The sequence below is a fragment of the Anabrus simplex genome, chromosome 5 (genome assembly GCF_040414725.1).
Source record: "Anabrus simplex isolate iqAnaSimp1 chromosome 5, ASM4041472v1, whole genome shotgun sequence".
NCBI classification, from domain to species: domain Eukaryota; kingdom Metazoa; phylum Arthropoda; class Insecta; order Orthoptera; family Tettigoniidae; genus Anabrus; species Anabrus simplex.
Genome location: NC_090269.1, coordinates 342,915,165 through 342,936,294, shown reverse-complemented (window position 1 = coordinate 342,936,294; position 21,130 = coordinate 342,915,165). Strand labels below are relative to the sequence as shown.

General features: G+C 38.9%; 1 protein-coding gene across 3 annotated transcripts in view; it reads right to left on the bottom strand.

Annotated features, from left to right (window-relative positions):
* Setx (Senataxin) overlaps positions 1–21,130 on the bottom strand; it is a 491,296-nt gene that overhangs the window by 386,202 nt on the left and 83,964 nt on the right. The window lies entirely within an intron of this gene.

Below are 21,130 nucleotides of genomic sequence, written 5' to 3'. Positions count from 1 at the left end.
AAACAGCAATGTGTATGAGTAAACGGTAATTGAGGAGGTTCCAGGAGTTATTTCTCCTCAAGTTTTTTTCTTTTCTTCTTCTTCTTCTTCTTCTTCTTCTTCTTCTTCGCTCAAGTATCTCAAGACTTGAGTTCATCATTTGATCACCAGATAGGAATTCATGGTGCACATCATCACTGATGTGAAAAGGAATGTCAACAACACCTTTACATTTTTTTCCCAACCTCAGTGCTTTCTTTGGTCTGGACAAATTTTTCCACTAACTGTGATGAATGTTTTTTTTTTTTTTTCAATGCCATATCCATAAACCAATGTTGCATTACTGGTTTTGATTGTCTTTACGAAGTTCTCATCTTCATTAGCGCAATCTTAATGTTTCTGACATATGGAAACTCAAAGCTCTCTCTGGTCCTCAGTCAGGAACTTCAAAGTTTTCTAACACACCTTCATCTCTCCGGAGAATATAATGACATGACCCTATCAAAATGTTACATTCTTCTGCTACTTCCCAAATTTTCAAAGGACGATTAAAAAGCGTGACTTCACAAATTTATGCAACATGAGGATCATCACACAACGCTGAGAGCAGTCCTGAACAAGGATCATCGACTATCTACTACTGACGGTTATCATTCTCAAATGCAATTTTATTTGACAGAAATAAATATCACACGAGAACAAGTTCACTTTCTTATATAAATTACTTTATTGTCACTGGAAGTCACAACACACAATTATACACACTAGCAACTGACACTACAACACTTAAAAGCGGAGTGCCCTGAAGTCGATTCTGACAAGTACAGATATCTAAAACACTGACCCGCGCTCTCTAACATACTCTCTCTTGAACTCAAGGATTCACCCTCGGAGCCCAACATTCACTCGCAGTCCATCACTTGCCTTCGGGTCCAACCTGACTCCTAGTCCAACACTGACCCACTCACTGACTTACAGCTCGATATTTATATGCTGTTCGATCCAACGTCTAGAACTCTCGATTTCAGGAAGGGTTCCTACAACACTCTCATGGAACACACTCGAAACATCGATCGAACAGTCGAATGGATCCACCTCGAACTTTCATTTACTGTTTACCAATACACATAGAAATTTCGCCAACATTCCTAATGTCTCTATATGTATCTGGATAATAAACCTTACAGTAAGTTTCCACAACCATTCATATACACCAAATTATAGTACAATAAATCTAATATACGAACATTATAGAATTTTCTGCTTTCGACTATATAGATTTTGAGGTAAAACCTATACACAATACAAATTTGAGGTTATACAAATTTTATAATACATATTTACAAGGAAACCATGTATTAGTCATGTTTAACATTTAATAAAAGATAAATCAGCATTTAATAAAATATAATTAAAATATATTAAACATAATAATTGAAGGTTTTACACCAGTTACAATGTCATACCTACGACAATTATCCCCCCTAAAACCTTCAATATCTATCCTGTACCTTCCCTCCTTACTCTAGGTCTTAAATGATATCTAGGTGTCCTTATATCTATGCCTTCATCTCTCTTAGTCCTCACCACTTAATTTCACTTAGACTACCTCAATCACACTGTCTTCTCGTTGCCGCTGTTGCAGTACACATTTCACAGCCAAATAGTTTGATCGGTGGCCACCACCTTTCCATGGGGGATCCACTGGGTCTGGCCGACAGTGCCCCTGTTCCCGGTAGCAATGATCTGCAGGTCCTCACATGGCAGTCGAAGCTCCACTGACTTTCCCCTCGTTTGCACCTTTGTGTTCTGTCAGGGCCCACGCATCTTCATAGTCCACCGGTGTGATGCACGGGAGAGGCTTGCACGTTGCGGACTTGGCCCTGTTGAGCTTCCTCTTTTTCCGCGGTGCTGAATTCAATGTTCCTTCCGGCATATGGTTTCGTGCCAGGACTAGTGTCCTGGTCAGGTAGCACCCTCCTTTGTTGGTTGTTGGTTCGGACCCCATCGGTTCTCCATCTCCTTGAGGGGGTCCCCCTGGCCGTGTTGTTGCCATCCCTACAATGCTCCCATCATCCCGTGGAGTTGCCAACTTCACGACACCGGAGCCGCCATCACTGCTTGCAGGCTTCACCCATGTCTCCAGAGCTGTCGCACTTTCACACAGCGTACTCGCTTTTTCCGCTGGGCCTTGAACTACCGACTCCACCATCACTATAATGATCCCATCGTCCCATGGAGTTACCATCTTCACGACGCCGGAGCCGGCATCACTGCTTGCAGCCTTCACCCGTGTCTCCAGAGCTGTCGTACTTTCACACAGCACACTCGCTTTTTCCGCTGGGCCTTGAACTACGGACTCCAGAACAGCAAGCATCACTTCAGGCCGCTTCCTGTCCGGTTCATTGTTGTCCTGCACGACGTCAGTGATCACCTTGGTTCTGAAAGAGTGCACTTTGTTGCCCAAAGACTTGATTTGGTCCTTTATTTCTTGAGACTGGGCCTCGATTTTTTCAGTCTGTGCCTGGATCAAAGCAGTTAGTTGTGCAAACATAATGCTTACCCGATCATTGGTTTCTTCCTCCGAGGTGACTTCGAAGTCGAAACTGCCTGGGTCCTCTTCGTTGTCTATCAAATCCTGACTCAGCCTTTCTTGTAGGTCTGCTTTGCTTCTAGCCGTCAGTAAACCTCAGGATGCTAGCACTTTCCGTAACATCGCTACGGTTGTTTGATCGATTTTCATTGCCGAGTCTCGAAGTGTCCTGTTCTATCCGGTCCTGTCCTGTCACTTTCGCCAATTTATCATTCTCAAATGTGATTTTATTTGACGGAAATAAATATCACATGAGAACACGTTCACTTCCTTATATAAATTACTTTATTGTCACTGGAAGTCACAACACAATTATACACACTAGCAACTGACGCTACAACACTTAATAGCGGAGTACCCTGAAGTAAATTCTGACAAGTACTGATATCAACACTGACCGTACTCTATGTCACACTCTCTCTTGAACTCACCGACTCCACCTCGGAGCCCAACAGTCACTCGCAGTCCATCACATGCCTCCGAGTCCAACACTGACCGACTCACTGACTTACAGCTCTATATTTATATGCTGTTCGATCCAACGTCTAGAACACTCAATTTCAGGAAGGGTTCCTACAACACTATAATGGAACACACTCGAAACATCGATTGACCAGCTAGTTGAATGCATCCAGCTCAAACTTTCGTTTACTGTTTACCAATACACATAGAAATTTCGCCAAAATTCCTAACACCAATATAAACGGTCCGTTATTGGTCATTACAAATTTTCCAGCTAACTCATTCCTAGTTGCCAGCGTTTCGCCCCCATGTGCTAGGCTACGCTCATCAGTTGGTACCTAGCACACCTGCAGGCATCAACTTCTGGTAATGAGACAAAGTCTCTCAAAGTGCATTGGCACTGCCGGTGGCTCCAATTAGCCTATGCAGTGGCCTCCACGGTATGCACTAGCCATGCGTCTTGGTACGTGTGCTAGGTACCAACTGATAAGCCCAGCCTAGCACATGGGGGCGAAACACTGGCAACCAGGAATGAGTTAGCTGGAAAATTTATAATGTCCAATAACAGACCATTTATATTGGTATTATAAATGTACTCATTCAGAACAAATATTTCAGATTCCCCATGGGAATCAACATCTATAACATCCCTAATGTCTCTACATGTATCTGGATAATAAACCTTACAGTAAGTTTCCAGAACCCTTCATATACACCAAATTATAGTACAATAAATATAATATACGAACATTATAGAATTTTCTACTGCTTTAGACTATATAGATTTTTAGGTTAAACTTACACACAATACGTATTTCAGGTTATACAAAACACATATTAACAGGGAAACCCTGTATTAGTCATGTTTAACATTTAATAAAAGATAATTTAGCATTTAATACAAAATAATTAAAATATATTAAACGTAATAATTGAAGGTTTTACACCAGTTACAATGTCGTACCTACGACATGGTCTTTGAAATAATGGAACCATAAACAGTTTTTATCGTTTGGTACATCCTGGTTAATATTTTCCAAATTTGAACTAGAAGCAAATGCTGGCACGATATAAATAATATTCAGACATGTCCACAATCACAATACACACTCAGTTGTACTTACAGTTTTTTTAGCACCTCTTCATTCCTTTTATGGTCCCATTTAGTATACCCTGCTGTACAACGCATGAATGTCATTTCTCATGCTGTAATTCAAGATAAGTCTTGAGATCTTAACGCCCATGCCTCACATCCATAGCAAAGTGTTGGTTTAGCTAGGGTATTATAAAGGCGCAATCGAGTGTGTTTCTGAACAAGTTATGGTTTCATGATGATGTTTATTATTCCTGTAGTTTTTGTGAATTTATTAATTTTTGCTGGTATAGCTATTTCTGAATGGTATGATAAGTTGTACCCTAAATAACTGAACACATTTACTCTTTCCAATATTGTATTACCTAAACATATTTTATTAGGAATCAGTTCTCTTCCCTTGAAGGCCATTATTTTTGTCTTTTCTGTTGAAATAATCATATTAAATCTGATGAAACTTTTTTTAAATTGAAAACTAATCTTTATAGGTCATGTTCCATCGTAGCCAGCAATGCAACACCATCAGCATATAATGTGTCGTCAAGGTGTTCGAGATGTCTATTTATTGATATTGGCATCCTTGTGTCCAAGTTTCCATTATTGCATTCATATACATTATAAAAAGTACAGGGCAGAGTCCGCAGCCTTGTCTTACACCACTATTTATTGATTTCCACTCGGTCTGGTCCTTGTTCAGCTTTACAGAAACTAGATTGGATTTGTAGATTTTGTAGATATTGTTAATAATCTGTTGAGAGACATTGTCTACTACCATTATAAAATCACCCCTGCTGGGCAAGCAAGTGGCCAAGAGATCAATACATGCCGCTCTCTTTACGTGCTGATGGGATCTCAACTATCCTACAATTTTTCCAACTCTATACTGAACATGCATGTGTCCTGGGCCGCTTGTTTAAAACGCTCCTTGAATGCAAAAAAGTGCTATTTTCTGGCAAGTTTAGGTAATACAATATTGGAAAGAGTAAATGTGTTCAATTATCTAGGGTACAACTTATCATAAGTAAGTATTTATATATCTTTCATTTTAGATTCATATCTATTGTACATAGCTCAGATCGTTGTAATTCGGCGTTATGCTGTTGCTGATCCTGAATAAATAAATAAATAAATAAATAAATACCATTCAGAAATAGATATACCAGCAAAAATTAATAAATTCACAAAAACTACAGGAATAATAAACATTATCATGAAACCATCACTTGTTCAGAAACACACTCGATTGCGCCTTTATAATACCCTAGCTAAACCAACACTTTGCTATGAATGTGAGGCATGGACGTTAAGACCTCTAGACTTATCTCGAATTACAGCACGAGAAATGACATTCATGCGTTGTAGAGCAGGGTATACTAAATGGGACCATAAAAGGAATGAAGAGGTGCTAAAAGTACTGTAAGTACAACTAATAAATGCCTACATCTACAGTTATCAGGAATGCTGGAAACTTCACATACAAAGGATGGAACCTGGTAGATTGCCAAAAGAGATTCTCCGATACCAAGATCTGTAGGACATCCAATGAAGAGAATGGGGGGAAAATGCAAGAACGTAATGGGACACATGGTCCAATACTTGGAAGATGATGATGATGATGATGAAAATCAGAGAAGAGCTAAATATAGAACTGTTAGTACAGAAGATACAGAAAGCAAGACTGAGAAAGTTCAGACATGCAAAGAGATTGGGAAAGGAACGGGTAGCAAGAAGGGAATTGGAAAGAGAAGTTAAGGGAAAGAGACCAGTTGGAAGACCAAGAAGAAGGTGGATGGATCAGATCTGGAAGGACATTTGAGAAGCTGGATTGGATGTGGCGAAAGTAATGGAGCAGGAAAAGTGGAAGGACAGAAAGGAGTGGAGGAGCCTTGTTAACCACACCCGGGTGACTGGCGTGGGACAATGAAGAAGAGTAGGTTTTAAAATTGAAATTTCCATTCCTCAACAAAAATCCTCACACTTAGGTTCCGATACACCTCTCATTACAATAGTATCTCTTTTTTCAGCTCAGATAATTTGCACATGCTTTGTTCACAGTTTGAAAGTCATGTAATATTTACTTCATTAATTAATATTTGTATCAAGCAAGTTGGCTGTGCAGTTAGGAGCATGCAGCTGCGAGCTTGCATTCGGGAATTGAGTTCAAACCCCACTGTCGGCAGCCCTGAAGATGGTTTTCCGTGGTTTCCCATTTTCACTCCAAGAAAATGCTGGGGCTGTACCTTAATTAAGGCTACAGCCAATTCCTTCCCATCCCTAGCCCTTTCCTATCCCATTGTTGCCATAAGACCTATCTGTGTCGGTGCTACATAAAGCAAATAAAATATTTAAAAAACAATATTCGTGAAGTGTATTGCTTTTCAGTTAGCTTCATGCAGTAACATGGAGGCCTTGGAAATCAAACCTGGAAAATTAAAGCACCAGAAAATCCTGAACTACATCTACTAGTGCACACAAACGATCCTCGACCAAGCACCAGTAGCAGTGGTTCAATGCCCACGAGTGGTACTCAACCAAGTGGTTGTTCTGCAAAGAAAAGAAGAGAGACTACAACTTTAAGTAAGCAAAGTCAACGAATGGTATGTAATGCAAACTAACATGTTGCAAAGAACAACTTAGGCAAGGGATATATTTTGGAGACAGATAAAATTTTATAAAATAATAGGAAAGCTATTAGAAAAATCATACAAAGAGATCCAACAAATCTGAAAAAGTGTGGTAATAATAGGGTTATTTTTAACAAAATTGATGATTGTTGCTGTGACTTGGCGAGACAAGAGGTATATAAATAATTTACTAAAGGTAAGTCACCAACCATACTGAACTGTAAAAACATTTGAAAAGTGTGTGTGACTTTCCTTATGAAAAAGTCATGAAACTCGGGTTTTGTTTCTGTATTCTGAGGAAAATACAGACTAGTGGATTCTACTAGAATAGTAGATAGGCAATATAAATTCATACAACCTCTCCAAAAGTTGTGTTCCGAGGGGTGCAGAGTTGCCCACCTAGCTGAAACCTGGTACAATACTTATGGCATTGTAAAGAAAGGGTGTGATGATGGAACTTGTAATTGCATACTGAAGGCATGAACATCACGAGGCAAGTTTAATATGGTGTTGCATGATGGGAGCAGTGAGGGCTGGGTGGAGAATTAGCTTTGTCAGATAAAATAAGTGGAGACTGCAAAGCTGACAGCTATGGTAAAATAGTTCAAATTTTCAAAAAATGGTTTAGGGCCTATATCTTTAGAAAACCTATCACATGACTGAAAATGTGTAATCATGATGGACAATGCAAGCTATCATTCGCGGCAGCTGATTCATTTTCCTTCCAAGAACAGAAATGTTAAGGACTTTTTAGGTTTATGGAGAACAATAACACTCTTGTACCAAAACATATACCCATTAAGGAAGTTATGTGCAGGAAATCAAATCAACCAATAACAGTATATGGTAAGCTGTAGAGATCGCAGCTTCATGCGGACACGAAATGTTGCAACTCCCTCCATATCACCATACCTTAAACCCCATAGGAATGATTCTGACAAATGAAGTCGTTTGTTAGGAAAAGCAATGTTACCCCAACATTGAGTGCTAGTGTGTATCAACTTCTAGACGAAGGAGCTGGAACAAATTGGTCCCTAGAGCTGGTCTCCTTGTATTCAACACATCTGTACTACATTGGTGGGGTAGATAAATAAAGACAGAAACTGGTAGCGTTAAATTTTCTAAGAGTTATTAGGGCTAATAAACACACACACAGGTTGTTTGCATTTATGCAAAATTATTGTGTTTGAGATTATTATTATTATTATTATTATTATTATTATTATTATTATTATTATTATTATTATTATTATTATTATTACATGTCTAACTCCTTTCTACTTCCTATCTATGAATCAATCTAAATGTCATGGTACCTTTCCATGTCGACATTCTGTCTTGTTGAAGTTTCATTTCCACTTAATTATTTTGAGTTCATATTTGTATTGCTTCTAACATACTCATCATCTCATTTTCTTAAGAGCATTCGGTTCTTGAACTATCTGTCATTTGAATCTATTGGTTAGGTGTTTCGTGTACTGTGACGTTTCTTATGATGTCACTCCTTCATTTGATTTATTTAGTAGGTATTTTTTTCTAGTTATTCTTTGCTATTTTGATACCCACTGTTTCTTAATTATACTTTTTATAGTCAATTCTGTTAATGTTTTACTTTACATTAGTATTTCTCTGTCTTATATCCATAATTTTAGTCTGCTACAGCTCCACCTACTGGACATGGTATATATAACCACTGCCTCACCTTTCTACTGCTCACTCTACAACACACTACTCGACACTCGTCATTCATCTACAAATATCGCAGAAGTTCACAATACGCAAGTAACAGCTCGCCTCGCCTCGCCTCTCCTCTCTACGTTTCACAAGGCTGCCCTAGAAGCTTCACTCTGTAAGGGAACAATGACCTGACCTTCAAAGATTTAAGTCATATAAGCTCTATATGTCTCAAAGTCTTTTTATCAGTCTACAAGATCTTCAGGAACTCATCATTTTCAACATCTATCTTGCACAGTGCTCAGAAGATTTTGTGTATTTTAACTTGTGGCAGCACTATGCTTTTCTACTAGGAAGAAAGTCTGTGTTAAAGTTAAATAATGAAAATCTATAACTCCAACATAATCTGATACTTTTGGTACCTTTTGCCATCTAAGACAGTTCAGTATTGTTTAACAATCAACAGTAATATTACTTCATCAATAACGGTGCTCTATAAGATTCCTAAGGACAATCAATGCAACTACAATTTTGGACTAGCGAGTTCGCTTGCTATTTTTCTGCTTCAATTCTTCATCAATTTGTATTTAATTAATATTTAACTTCTTTTTTTTTTTTCATTAAGACATTTACCATTATATAATCAAACTGTTATTCCTTTTCCCGTTGTTCAATTTTCAAATTATTACTAGGGCTCGGATGTTTAGGAAAAGTCATATCTTTTTCTTTGTCTCTATTTTCTTGCCTGATTGGATTTTGGTGCAAATCAGGTGTTTATCGTCACAATTAAATCATTTTTATTTGTCATATAAATGCATATTTTGGCTACTTTTTGTCATAAGGTCATATTTTGAGCTATTTTCGTAGAAACGTCATATTTCAGTCATATTTCAGCGGTTTGGAGACAGCTGTATCTGTGCAAAATCATCAACTTTCCAAATGATAACTAGTATTCACATAACCGCTTTTCCGTATCACATCTGTAGTTAAAACAAGTGGAATACTCTGCCTCTTCTATCAAGATTGCACAGCAAATGTTTTCCAACTGTCTGTCAGAAAGTCTGGCATACATTAACTCAAACTTTGAAATTATATCGAGTGCAATTGCTCGTTTAGAAGCTGCTAGCTTAGAAATGCATGCAAGTATTGAAATTGTGAGAAGTGTTGAACTTTCAGTACAACGATCAAATGGAGTAGTTGGCGTCGGTGCAAACGGAAACTTCAAAACATGCTTAATCGAAGTGACGGTTTTTTGCTGTGTGTGCAAGATAAATGAAGTTCTTACAGGAGAAGGTACCAGTACATTTCAAGATGAGTACATACTCAACAGCAGTGATTTAACATTATTTAAATATGCACTAATAACGTCTTGTGACGTAAAAAGGAGCTTCCCTTCTTACAATAATGTGTTACGCGATAATCGGAGGTCTTTTGCACCTGATGCTTTTAAGATGAATCTTGCCATACACTTCAATACCACCCGCGGAAAATTAAAAAGTTATGTGAGTGTGCATATTTTCCCTGCCGCCCTACCATAATGTATCAACAGAAATCTACTTAATTCGTTTCGTGGTGCTCAATTTAAACTTTAATGCATTTGAGAAATATTAATATAATCTGGGCTTAAATGTTCCAAAATATTTCTTTAAAAATAGACTGTCAATCAATCAATCAATCAATCAATCAATCAATCAATCAATCAATCCTGATCTGCATTTATGGCAGTCGCCCAGATGGCAGATTCCCTATCTGTTGTTTTCCTAGCTTTTTCTTAAATGATCGCAAAGAAATTGGAAATTTATTGAACATCTCCCTTGGTAAGTTATTCCAATCTCTAACTCCCCTTCCTATAAATGAATATCTGCCCCAACATGTCCTCTTGAATTCCAACTTTATCTTCATATTGTGATCTTTCCTACTTTTTTTTTTTTTTGCTATTTGCTTTACGTCGCACCGACACGATATGTCTTATGGCGACGATGGGACAGGAAAGGGCTAGGATTGGGAAGGAAGCGGCCGAGGCCTTAATTAAGGTACAGCCCCAGCATTTGCCTGGTGTGAAAATGGGAAACCACGGAAAACCATCTTCAGGGCTGCCGACAGTGGGGTTCGAACCAACTATCTCCCAAATACTGGATATTGGCCGTACTTAAGCGACTGCAGCTATCGAGCTCAGCTCCTACTTTTAAAGATGCCAATCAAACTTATTCATCTACTAATATCATTCCACGCCATCTCTCCGCTGACAGCTCGGAACATACCACTTAGTCGAGCAGCGCGTCTTCTTTCTCTCAGTTCTTCCCAGCCCAAACTTTGCAACATTTTTGTAGTGCTACTCTTGTCGGAAATCACCCGGAACAAAATGAGCTGCTTTTCTTTGGATTTTTTCCAGTTCTTGAATGAAGTAATCCTGGTGAAGATCCCATACACTGAAACCATACTCGAGTTGGGGTCTTACCAGAGACTTGTATGCCCTCTCCTTTACATCCTTACTACAACCCCTAAACACCCTCATAACTATGTGCAGAGATCTGTACCCTTTATATACAATCCCATTTATGTGATTACCCCAATGAAGATCTTTCCTTATATTAACAACTAGATACTTACAATGATCCCCAAAAGGAACTTTCACCCTATCAACGCAGTAATTAAAACTGAGAGGACTTATCCTATTTATGAAACTCACAACCTGACTTAACCCTGTTTATCAACATACCATTGTCTGTTGTCTATCTCACAACATTATCGACGTCACATTGCAGTTGCTCACAATCTTGTAACTGATTTATTACTCTATACAGAATAACATCATCTGCAAAAAGCCCTACCTGTGATTCCACTCCTTTACCCATATTATTTATATATATAAGAAAACATAAAGGTCCAATAATACTACCTTCAAGAATTCCCCTCTTAATTATTACAGGGTCAGATAAAGCTTCGCCTACTCCAATTCTCTGAGATCTATTTTCTAAAAATATAGCAACCTATTCAGTCACTCTTTTGTCTAGTCCAACTGCACTCATTTTTACCAGTAGTCTCCCATGATCCACCCTTTAGACAGGTCAATCGCGATACAGTCCATTTGACCTCCTGAATCCAAGATATCTGCTATATCTTGCTGGAATCCTACAAGTTGAGCTTCAGTGGAATAACCTTTCCTAAAACCGAACTGCCTTCTATCGAACCAGTTATTCATTTTGCAAACATGTTGAATATACTCAGAAAGAATGCTTTCCCAATGCTTACATGCAATGCATGTCAAACTTACTGGCCTGTATTTTACAGCTTTATGTCTATCACCCTTTCCTTTATACACAGGGGCTACTATAGCAACTCTCCATTCATTTGGTATAGCCCCTTCTACCAAACAATCAAATAAGTACTTTAGATATTGTACTATATTCCAACCCATTGTCTTTAGTACATCCCCAGAAATCTTATGAATTCCAGCCACTTTTCTAGTTTTCAACTTTTGTATCTTACTATAAATGTCATTGTTATCATTGGCCTGCTTATGTTCGACACAACATTATGATCATATGAAATGAATTTATGTTAGTTCGTATTGATGATTTATCACTATCAACAAGGGTGAGAAGGTCCACCTATTCAATACTGTAGTGTACATAGTATATTAATATTATTTATTACATACAGACTAGTTTTGACCCTTGTATTCAGTCTTCTTCAGCCTTAAATTATAAATGGAAAAGAACATTAAATGTAACTTGAAAACACCCACACTTAATATAACACCATTATGATGCAAGAGAAGTACATGAAACACGACATGGTTAGCAACCACAATAGATTTGTGATTCATCTGGCAGACAATGATGAGGACTACTAACAGAGCTAAGGCAAATACTGCATTTTATTTTCAAAAGTACCTTTGTTGGTTATTAAGTGTCGTAACTACAAATTTAGATGATATTATTATTATTCTTTGGCCGCTACTAGTTTCCGGGAATACATTTTTTTACGTACCCCAACATCGAGCGCTAGGATGTATCAACTTCTGCATGAAGGAGCTGGAACAAGTGGTCCTGAGAGCTGGCCTGCTTGTGTTCAACAAAACATTATGATCATATGAAATGAATTTCATGTTGGTCCGTATTGATGATTTATTACTATCAACAAGGGTGAGAAGGTCCACCTATTCAATGTAACTTGAAAACACCAACACTAAATGTAACACCATTATGATGCAACAGTCGTGGCCTTAATTAAGGTGTACAGCCCCAGCATTTTCCTGGTGTGAAAATGGGAAACCACGGAAAACCATCTACAGAGCTGCCGACAGTGGGGTTCGAACACACTATCTCCCAGATGCAAACTCACAGCTGCGTGCCCCTAACCGCATGGCCAACTCGCCCTGTGCAATTTTCTCCTGCTACTTATTATTATTATTATTATTATTATTATTTCCATGGTTAAATGGCCAGCTTTTTTTTAAATTGGCTTTACGTCGCACTGACACAGACAGGTCATATGGCAACGATGGGACAGGAAAGGGCTCGGAGTGGGAAGGAAGCAGCCGTGGCCTTAATTAAGGTACAGCCCCAGCATTTGCCTGATATAAAAGTGGAAAGCCACAGAAAACCATCTTCAGGGTTGCAGACAGTAGGGTTAGAACCCGCTCTCTCCCGCATGCAAGCTCACAACTGTTAAATGGTTAGCATGTTGGCCTTTGGTCCAAAGGGTCCCAGGTTCAATTCCCGGTCAGATCACGGGTGTGTGTGTGTGTGTGCGCGCGCGCGTGCGCTCTTCAGAGGATACATGCCATTAAAAAAATATTAATATTGTACAGAGAAGTGTCATCATAAATAAAAAGATTATGCAATGGATTTTTACACATCCTGTCAATCCAAATTTTACTTAAAACGTAAAGTAATAAAACTTAAAAGCGGAATAGGGTTAGAGAAAGAACACGAAATCTGATCCCTAGTACTTAGAGTGGCTGCAAGGTACAGTGTTAATATTCTCGCATGCTGTGCCCCAGGTTGCGAGACAATCTTGGCACAGTCAGCTGACATTTGAGGGTGCTTAACTGTGAGAGAAATGCCATTTGTATGCATAAATAGCTCATGGCAATCATTTACTGCTAATTCAAAGTTCTTTGTCAAGTTTATTTGCCAATTGTTCCTTCCTTAGTTTCTTTATTCCTTCTAACATCTACGACCACCCCAAAGGTTTACTGTTTCTTTCTTCATTCTTTATTCCTTCTAACATCTACGACCACCCCCAAAGATTACGCACGTAACAAGATATTGTTCGATACTGGTTTGTGCCGTGGTTCATGATCAATCTTTTATATTTACACTGTGGCTTAAGAATAAATTAAATGCAAACAAGTTTAAATAATCTACAGAAAATATGACAACCCTGCAATTGACAGCGCTCACTTCCCTTTAACCCCGCAAGGCCAAGGTTTGGTTGTTACACAGCAGACCAAAGGGGTCTTCTGTGGCCCATTCTAAAAAATATGTCATAATTGTGGATTATACTGAAATAAATTATGAAACACCATTTCTTGAATTATTTTAAGGAAAACTTCAGTTTAAAATATTAAATTGAAATTACATTCACCCAAATATTAATTGTAAACAGATTACAGTTTTCTTGCTATGTTTGCCACAAACATGTTTCAAATACTTTACACAAACAACCTTGGATTTCCCCAATTTATCACTTTTCACTTCTGTTTGCCACAACTTGGACACAGCAGTAGCATCTTACTTGCTTGATATCACTTGGCAGAGGAGCCTGAGCCTCGCAAAGCGACTGCTGCCGCTCGCCGCTGTGGTTTTGTTAGAGATTCCCGATCTCACTAAGTCCTTAATCTTAATTTGATGTGTGGCTCTTAGAGCGTAGACTATTGGTTTTGTTTGGTACTTAATTTCCAGTATTTCAGGGTAGGTAGAGGAGTGACGAACTTGGAGATTTTGAGATATGGTGGTGGCAGTTACCTGCCGTTTTTTGCGACTTAGGAATAGGAGACTTATTTGTACTTTGGAAGGTGCTGGCCATCAGTTGGCCACATTGTGGGGTTTAGAAGGGATTTATTTAAGAGGTGCATTGTTGGTTGTTGGGGCATGCAGTGTTTCTGGGTAAGAAAAGGTCTTGGGTGTGGCACTTGGATTATGTAGTGCTGGTTAGTAGGGAGAGAAGATTTTTTAGAAGTTGTATAGTGGGGATGGTTTGTGATGTGCGGTTTGGATAGTGCGTAGAAGGGGGGGGGGGGGGGTTGAGGTTTAGTAGAGATGGGAGTTGTTGATTAACTGTTTGTGGGTGGCGGAGGTGTTTGCTCACAATGTAGTGAGCTTTTATTGCTTCTTTAAGGAATGGACATCCTGGGTAAGAGGCGGCGTGTGTGCCTTTGCAGTTGGCACACTTGGCCTGTTCTTTGGAAATGGGCAGATGGTGATGGTCACAGCATCTATTACAGCAGGTCTTGTTTGAGCAGCTTGCAGCAGAGTGGTTTAGTTGAAGACAATTGTAGCACATAACGATTAGTGAAGTTTGTGAGCAAGGCTTACTTCGGTTTGTACGGGTTCGATTCTGGGTAGGTGCAGGTTGGCAGGGAGGGGAGGGGAGGGGGGTGTTTGTGGTTATGACGAGGGAAGTGGCTGTTGAGTTTTTGAGAATTTTTTAACTGTGGAAAGTCGGTTTGGGTGGGTACTGTGGTTGCTGGTTGAGTGATTTTAGGATCGGTTTGGATTTCCTTTTCTACGGACAGAGGTGAGGTTTGGGTGCTGATGTCCGTTAGGGACGGTGGTGAGGTAGTTTGAGAGCCGCATTCGCAAAATGTAGGACCATCCTCCGGTTCTTCTAACTCTTCTTCTTCCTCTTCTTGATGATGATGATGATGCTTGTTTTAAGGGGCCTAACATCGAAGGTCATCGGCCCCTCTTCCTCTTCTTCTTCAGGGTAGCAGGCTGAGGGGCAAAAGCACAGGGGTCTACGGACATATTTAAGTGTATTTATTCGTGTGAAGAGTTCTAGGCCGTGATTTTCTTGGAGGGGAGTAATCATTAATATATTGTGTGTTTCTTCTATTAATGCTACGTGGGTTTGAATAAGATCTCTGATGGCGCCGAGTATTGAGTACCGATTGGGGGGCACAGGTCCTATGAGGCTAAGAGGAATGGTAAGTACAGTGCAGTTTGGTGAGATTGGGAACATTGAATTATTTCGTTTATATGTGAATGGGTATTCGAAATTGTGGTCTTCTATTTTGGAGTTGTGGTTAGACGTGGTATCAGATTTTTGATAAAATGCTGGCAACGGGTATCGGCTAGAATTATGAGAAGAGAGGTTTAGGGGAGGGATACCTGGGTTTCTTCCGTGGGGTTTTCTTTGAGGGCTGTGTGGCTTCTGGTTTGGTAGTTTCTGGTTGGAGGTTGAACGGGGCTCAGCTGCTCGATCTACCAGGCTTGTTCCGGGATCTTGGCTTTCGAGCCATTGTGGGATTTTTCATGGCAGAGGTTGCGAGAAGTGCAGATGAAATACTGGAAGGTCAAACACACTTGTGGACCGGGTTATATGTATTTCAACTTGTTGCCAGTGTCATGACAGGCTAATTCTATACATGGATTATGCCACGGGCAAGGGACGAACTCAGGACACCAAGCTGACTTGACAATGCTCTGGGGCCACCAGGGTAGCTGGTAGCTACGGTAGGCTCCTTGACTGTGCGAGGTTAGTGGTTGCTAGCGGCGATGCTATGCTCTTGCCAGTCGGTGTCCTGGAAGCCTGGGTTTCCACCTCCAGGCTTCGGGGCAAGCTCTCTCCGATGTGCTCTCTAGCGGAGCTGCACATCGAATGTGCCATAACTTTTGGTGCATTTTCCAGCTTCCTGTTCAATACATCCTCCATAGCAGTAAAAACAGTTTTACTGATGCCCGTAAGATTCTTTGCTCGTTCTTCAATCTGAGGTTTTATTAGATCCAGTGATAGCTATTGCAAAAATTGAAGCTAGCGATTAGGATGTTTCTCTTTCCATTGTGGGAAGTTAAAAATGAACAGTGTGAAGATGTTTTTGCAAACAATGTTAATTATTGTGAAGAAAATAGACAGCAGCCATCTTCTTGTTCCTCTTTTTATGAAGTTCCTAGCAATCTGGTCAACCGTGTCAACCTCTCCTTTGGTGCTGTTGTAAAATAAGACCATATCAGGCTTGTGTTTGTCATCTTCCTTTACATCTTCTCTTGCGTGTGGGGTTGAAAGCATGATGAGATTACGTTTAGTTTTTCCTTCACAATGTAGGAAACAATTGTCAATAGTGGACTATTAGAATCACTGTCAGTGAAAGCAAACATAGATGAATAAACTGGTCTATTTTCTGTATTCTTCAGTCCCCCGGGTATATGCTTTCAATTTGCCTGCAAAGTGCCTACTAAAGTAAGGTGAAAGTCATTCCATAATGTCTCAGCCAGTTCAACAGATGTTTAGTACCTGTCCATTGTCACAGTTCTACCAGACATTGTTATGGGTTCTACAAGCCTAGTGACCAATGCCATAGGACCCCTTTCAGTTCTCGGTTCATTTTCCTTTTTCCTGGCGTACACTCACATTTTCAGAATGTACCTTGTTTCTGCATCACACAACGTTCTTATCAAAATTCCATATTTACCAGGCTTGCCCTTCATAAAAACTTTAAATGGACATCTCCCCCAAAACAAAGAATCATTTTGTTAATGGTCACATTCACTCCAGGTGAATAAAATTTCAGCAACAATGCTCAAATAATTCTTGTACAGCTGCAAATTTGTTGGTGGATCTACTGTCTCCCCTTCTTGATTTATCATCAAATCTAAGCAGTTTGGTAGTTTCTTTGAATATACCGTAGACCACATATAATGGTAATCAACCTCCATCATAATTAGAAGCCTATATAAGCTAACAATTCCTCCTCAGTGACAGGTGACAAATTTCTGACGACAGCCTCTTCATTAGTATTCTGTAGAACATTGTGCATTATTTCTGGAGTAAAAATGTATCAAATAATTCCTTAGCACCTTTTGCTCTACCATCTCTTCTTAGACCTTGTCTTTAACTATGTTTGCCATGTCTCCTAGTGGCACATCCAGCGTTCCCTGTATAATACCTTCCACTTTACCATTGATGAAGCAGTTCTTGATGACTTATCCTAAGAAATCCAAAAGAATTAGATCCATTTGTGTGTGTACTGTTATTTCATCTCTCTCTCTCTCTCTCACTCTCCCCCCCCCCCCCTCTCTTTCGTCTCGGTTACCTCCTACCTCTGCAGATCAGTGGTACCGTCGGCCAAAGGATCCCAAGATCGCGGGTTCAAACTCGGCAGATTAGTCTGATTTTTGAAAGACAGAAAGTAGTCCATTTAGCACTCCTTGTCATATGATGCCGGTATGTACAATATCTCTGGTGACACATTTGAATTTTACTCAACATTAAATTCAGCCACAGATCGCCCTACAGTATAAGTTTTCTGCCATTTGGCAGGGTAAAACGGAACATCGATATTGACACACAGGGAGCCTAAATCAAAATGCCAGCCAAGGTCAATTATTATTATTATTAATATTATTATTGGCGTCATTTTTTCCCCTCATTTTAAGCTCAGTTTTCTCTTCATCATTATATCAATTCTAATTTTTCCTATTTTTCATTGCACTTGATTTTTGTTTTTCATAAAATATTTCCTTTCTTTTCTTAGTTTGTTGACATTATTTTCTGTTTCCTAATTCATAGCTGAGAATTCATTAGAATTGGTGTTACAATGGTGACAGGAATAACATTTCCAAACAAACATTTAAAACAAGACTAACTAAACAAGTGATAAGGAATCTGTCACCTGGGTGACAGCCTTAAATGCAGATTGATTGATTGATATTTGCTTTACGTCGCAAAGACAAAGATAGGTCTTATGGCGACGATGGGGTAGGAAAGGCCTAGGAATTGGAAGGAAGCGGCCGTGGCCTTAATTAAGGTACAGCCCCGGCATTTGCCTGGTGTGAAAATGGGTAACCACGGAAAACCATCTTCAGGGCTGCCTACAGTGGGGCTCAAACCCACTATCTCCCGATTACTGGATACTGGCCGTACTTAAGCGACTGCAGCTATCGAGCTCAGTGATTTATTGATTGATTAGGAAGATCAGAGGCTCGAGATACCGTCTTACTGCTCCCATTTCTCACTGTCTTTGCTATAATCATTTTAAGGTGAATCTACAAAATAAACTATCGCCTGAATAAACTTAATTTGATACATTATTAATGTTTTCCACTTTCTGTTCTGGCGGGGTTTATCGGTAGATATGGATACTGTTAAATAGCTTGCTGTGGGAACTGAACTAGTGAGTGTATTAAGTATTTCGGGTCACTGATAGAAGAAACTGGTAAATGTAATGCGGATTTTGTATAGATCAGCGAATTCTATATTAACTATTTGATCTATAAATCTGATTTTCAAAGTTGGAAAATACATCGCTAAATGAAAAAAGGTAATAATTGATGTAGTAATTGAAAGCATACTGACATACAGAGGGCTGGATGCTAAACCGTAAACGAAGGAAAACTCTTAAAAACCTCCTCTGTACTAACCACGAAGGTTCCTTGAGGTTAAGACTTCTATTAGCGGCGTGTAAATGGAATAGAGTAGTTAATCCTAAGTCGCCTTTGTCTCCTAACTGATGTTCACAGTTTAAATTGGAGCTCACATTCATGGCATGGGAGAGTTAGTGGAATAGTATCTGAAGAACTCACTCCTAATTTTGGTCACCTAATCTTCAATGTCAAAATGGCATCTAACACGCAACGAATAAAGTCACTAACAGTTTTACTCGCTGTTGATGGCCGATCATCTTATCTCTGATCTAGTTGACGACACAAGAACGACCGAATCAACTGACTTGAGTGACAGATTGCCATTTGTCACTGTACTAAACGCTGTCTTACATTTAAACTAGCCTACGTGAGTTAAGTAGTAACTTGCCTCTTACTATTGTACTAAACACTGTCTACGTGTAAACCGGCCATAAGTGTTTACCGCTTAAAATTGGGAAGTTCCTTCGAATGACTGTGATCAGTTGATTTCATGTTCACTTTACTTTGTTGCTTTGTGTGCTATAGTTGCATTTGTTGTGCATTCTGTACATGAAATAATTTGTTTCAATGGTCTTTATCAAACATAATGAATTTAAAAAGATCACTTGGTTTTTCTCTTCCGTGCCGGCAGCAAAAAAATTGGACTTTCTGGGAGTGAATCAAGTGAATGTAGTGTGCTGAAAACAAGTTTTGGGGAGAATGCTGTGATTAAATCTGTAAAAGCAGAACACGTGGTTGTGGCTCCTGAACATCTGGTTGTGAATGGAGATCATCTCAAGTATTGGACTCTACAGCAAAAAGCTGATGTTTGAGAAATAAAAAGCTTTACTGTAAAATATGCCAAGAAACAAACAATTTGGGCCAGGAGAGGAACCAAGATATGAATATTTATTTCTAACACATGGGAAAATGTTCAGATTACTTATTTTGGTGAAAATTCAGAAATTCATATGACATCAATGCAAAAAAGTTTGATGATCATGAAATTCGGCCATTCATAAGGCTACCACTAATATATTAACTACTGCAAAAGAAGAAAGTTAGAGGTTTCTTTTACTGGAATTTTTGAACATAACAAAGAGAGAACTTCCAAAATCTTCAGAACAGCCTATAAAATTAACATAAATAAATAAATAAATAAATAAATAAATAAATAAATAAATAAATAAATAAATAAATAAATAAATAATTACTGGATTAAAGCCACTATCTTTATTTAATGAAGCCGAGCTTTCAGCCAAATTGCATTGGCCTTCATCATCTGCAGAATTTAACTTGCCCTGATGCAATTTGACTGAAAGCTTGGCTTCATTAAATAAAGATAGTGGCTTTAATCCAGTAATCACTTATTTATTTACATTAATACTATGAGCCACGAAAACCTACATTCATACTTAGCCTATAAAATTGCCAAGAATCATCAGACATTCAATAATTCTGAATTGGAAACTGATCTCCTAGTCCCCCTAGATACTATGTTGATTATCGAAAAATTAACAAAATTTCTATTAAAGACAGGTAAAATCTCCATCTGTATTTCAAAGCTTTATTAACTGTGTTTTCAGGGAGCTCATAATTGTGTAAATTTCTAGGCCCTTACCGAGTACACAGGGTGAAAGCCAGTGATACATGTATGAAGTCATATAGGTAGGAATACCTGATGAGCCTTCACATACCAGCTCTTGTGCCGAATGGATGAAGCCATGGCCAAATGAGTGATGCAAGGGTCAAGCAATTTTCAGGATGACTGTAAGAATCATAAATTGGCAACATGTTCTGCCGATCGAGTCAGCCATCATTCAAAAATACCATATTTACTCACGTATTAGATCCCCCCCCCCCTTTTTCCCCCCACTTTTACATCCAAAAAAAAAAAAAAAGTAAGGGGGGATCCAATATGAGATAACCTGAAACTTTGTGCAGTAAGCACATGACTTCTAGGCTATAAAGAGCTATAAAATGTACATGTAAACATTCTACACTATTCTGAACAAACTTATGAATGTTTTCTGAGTTTTACTGGCTATTTTCATAGGAAGGCAGTATTTCTAAATTTAATAAATGGTGAACATATGACTTTCAGGCCTACATTTAAAGTAAATATCATCAGTTT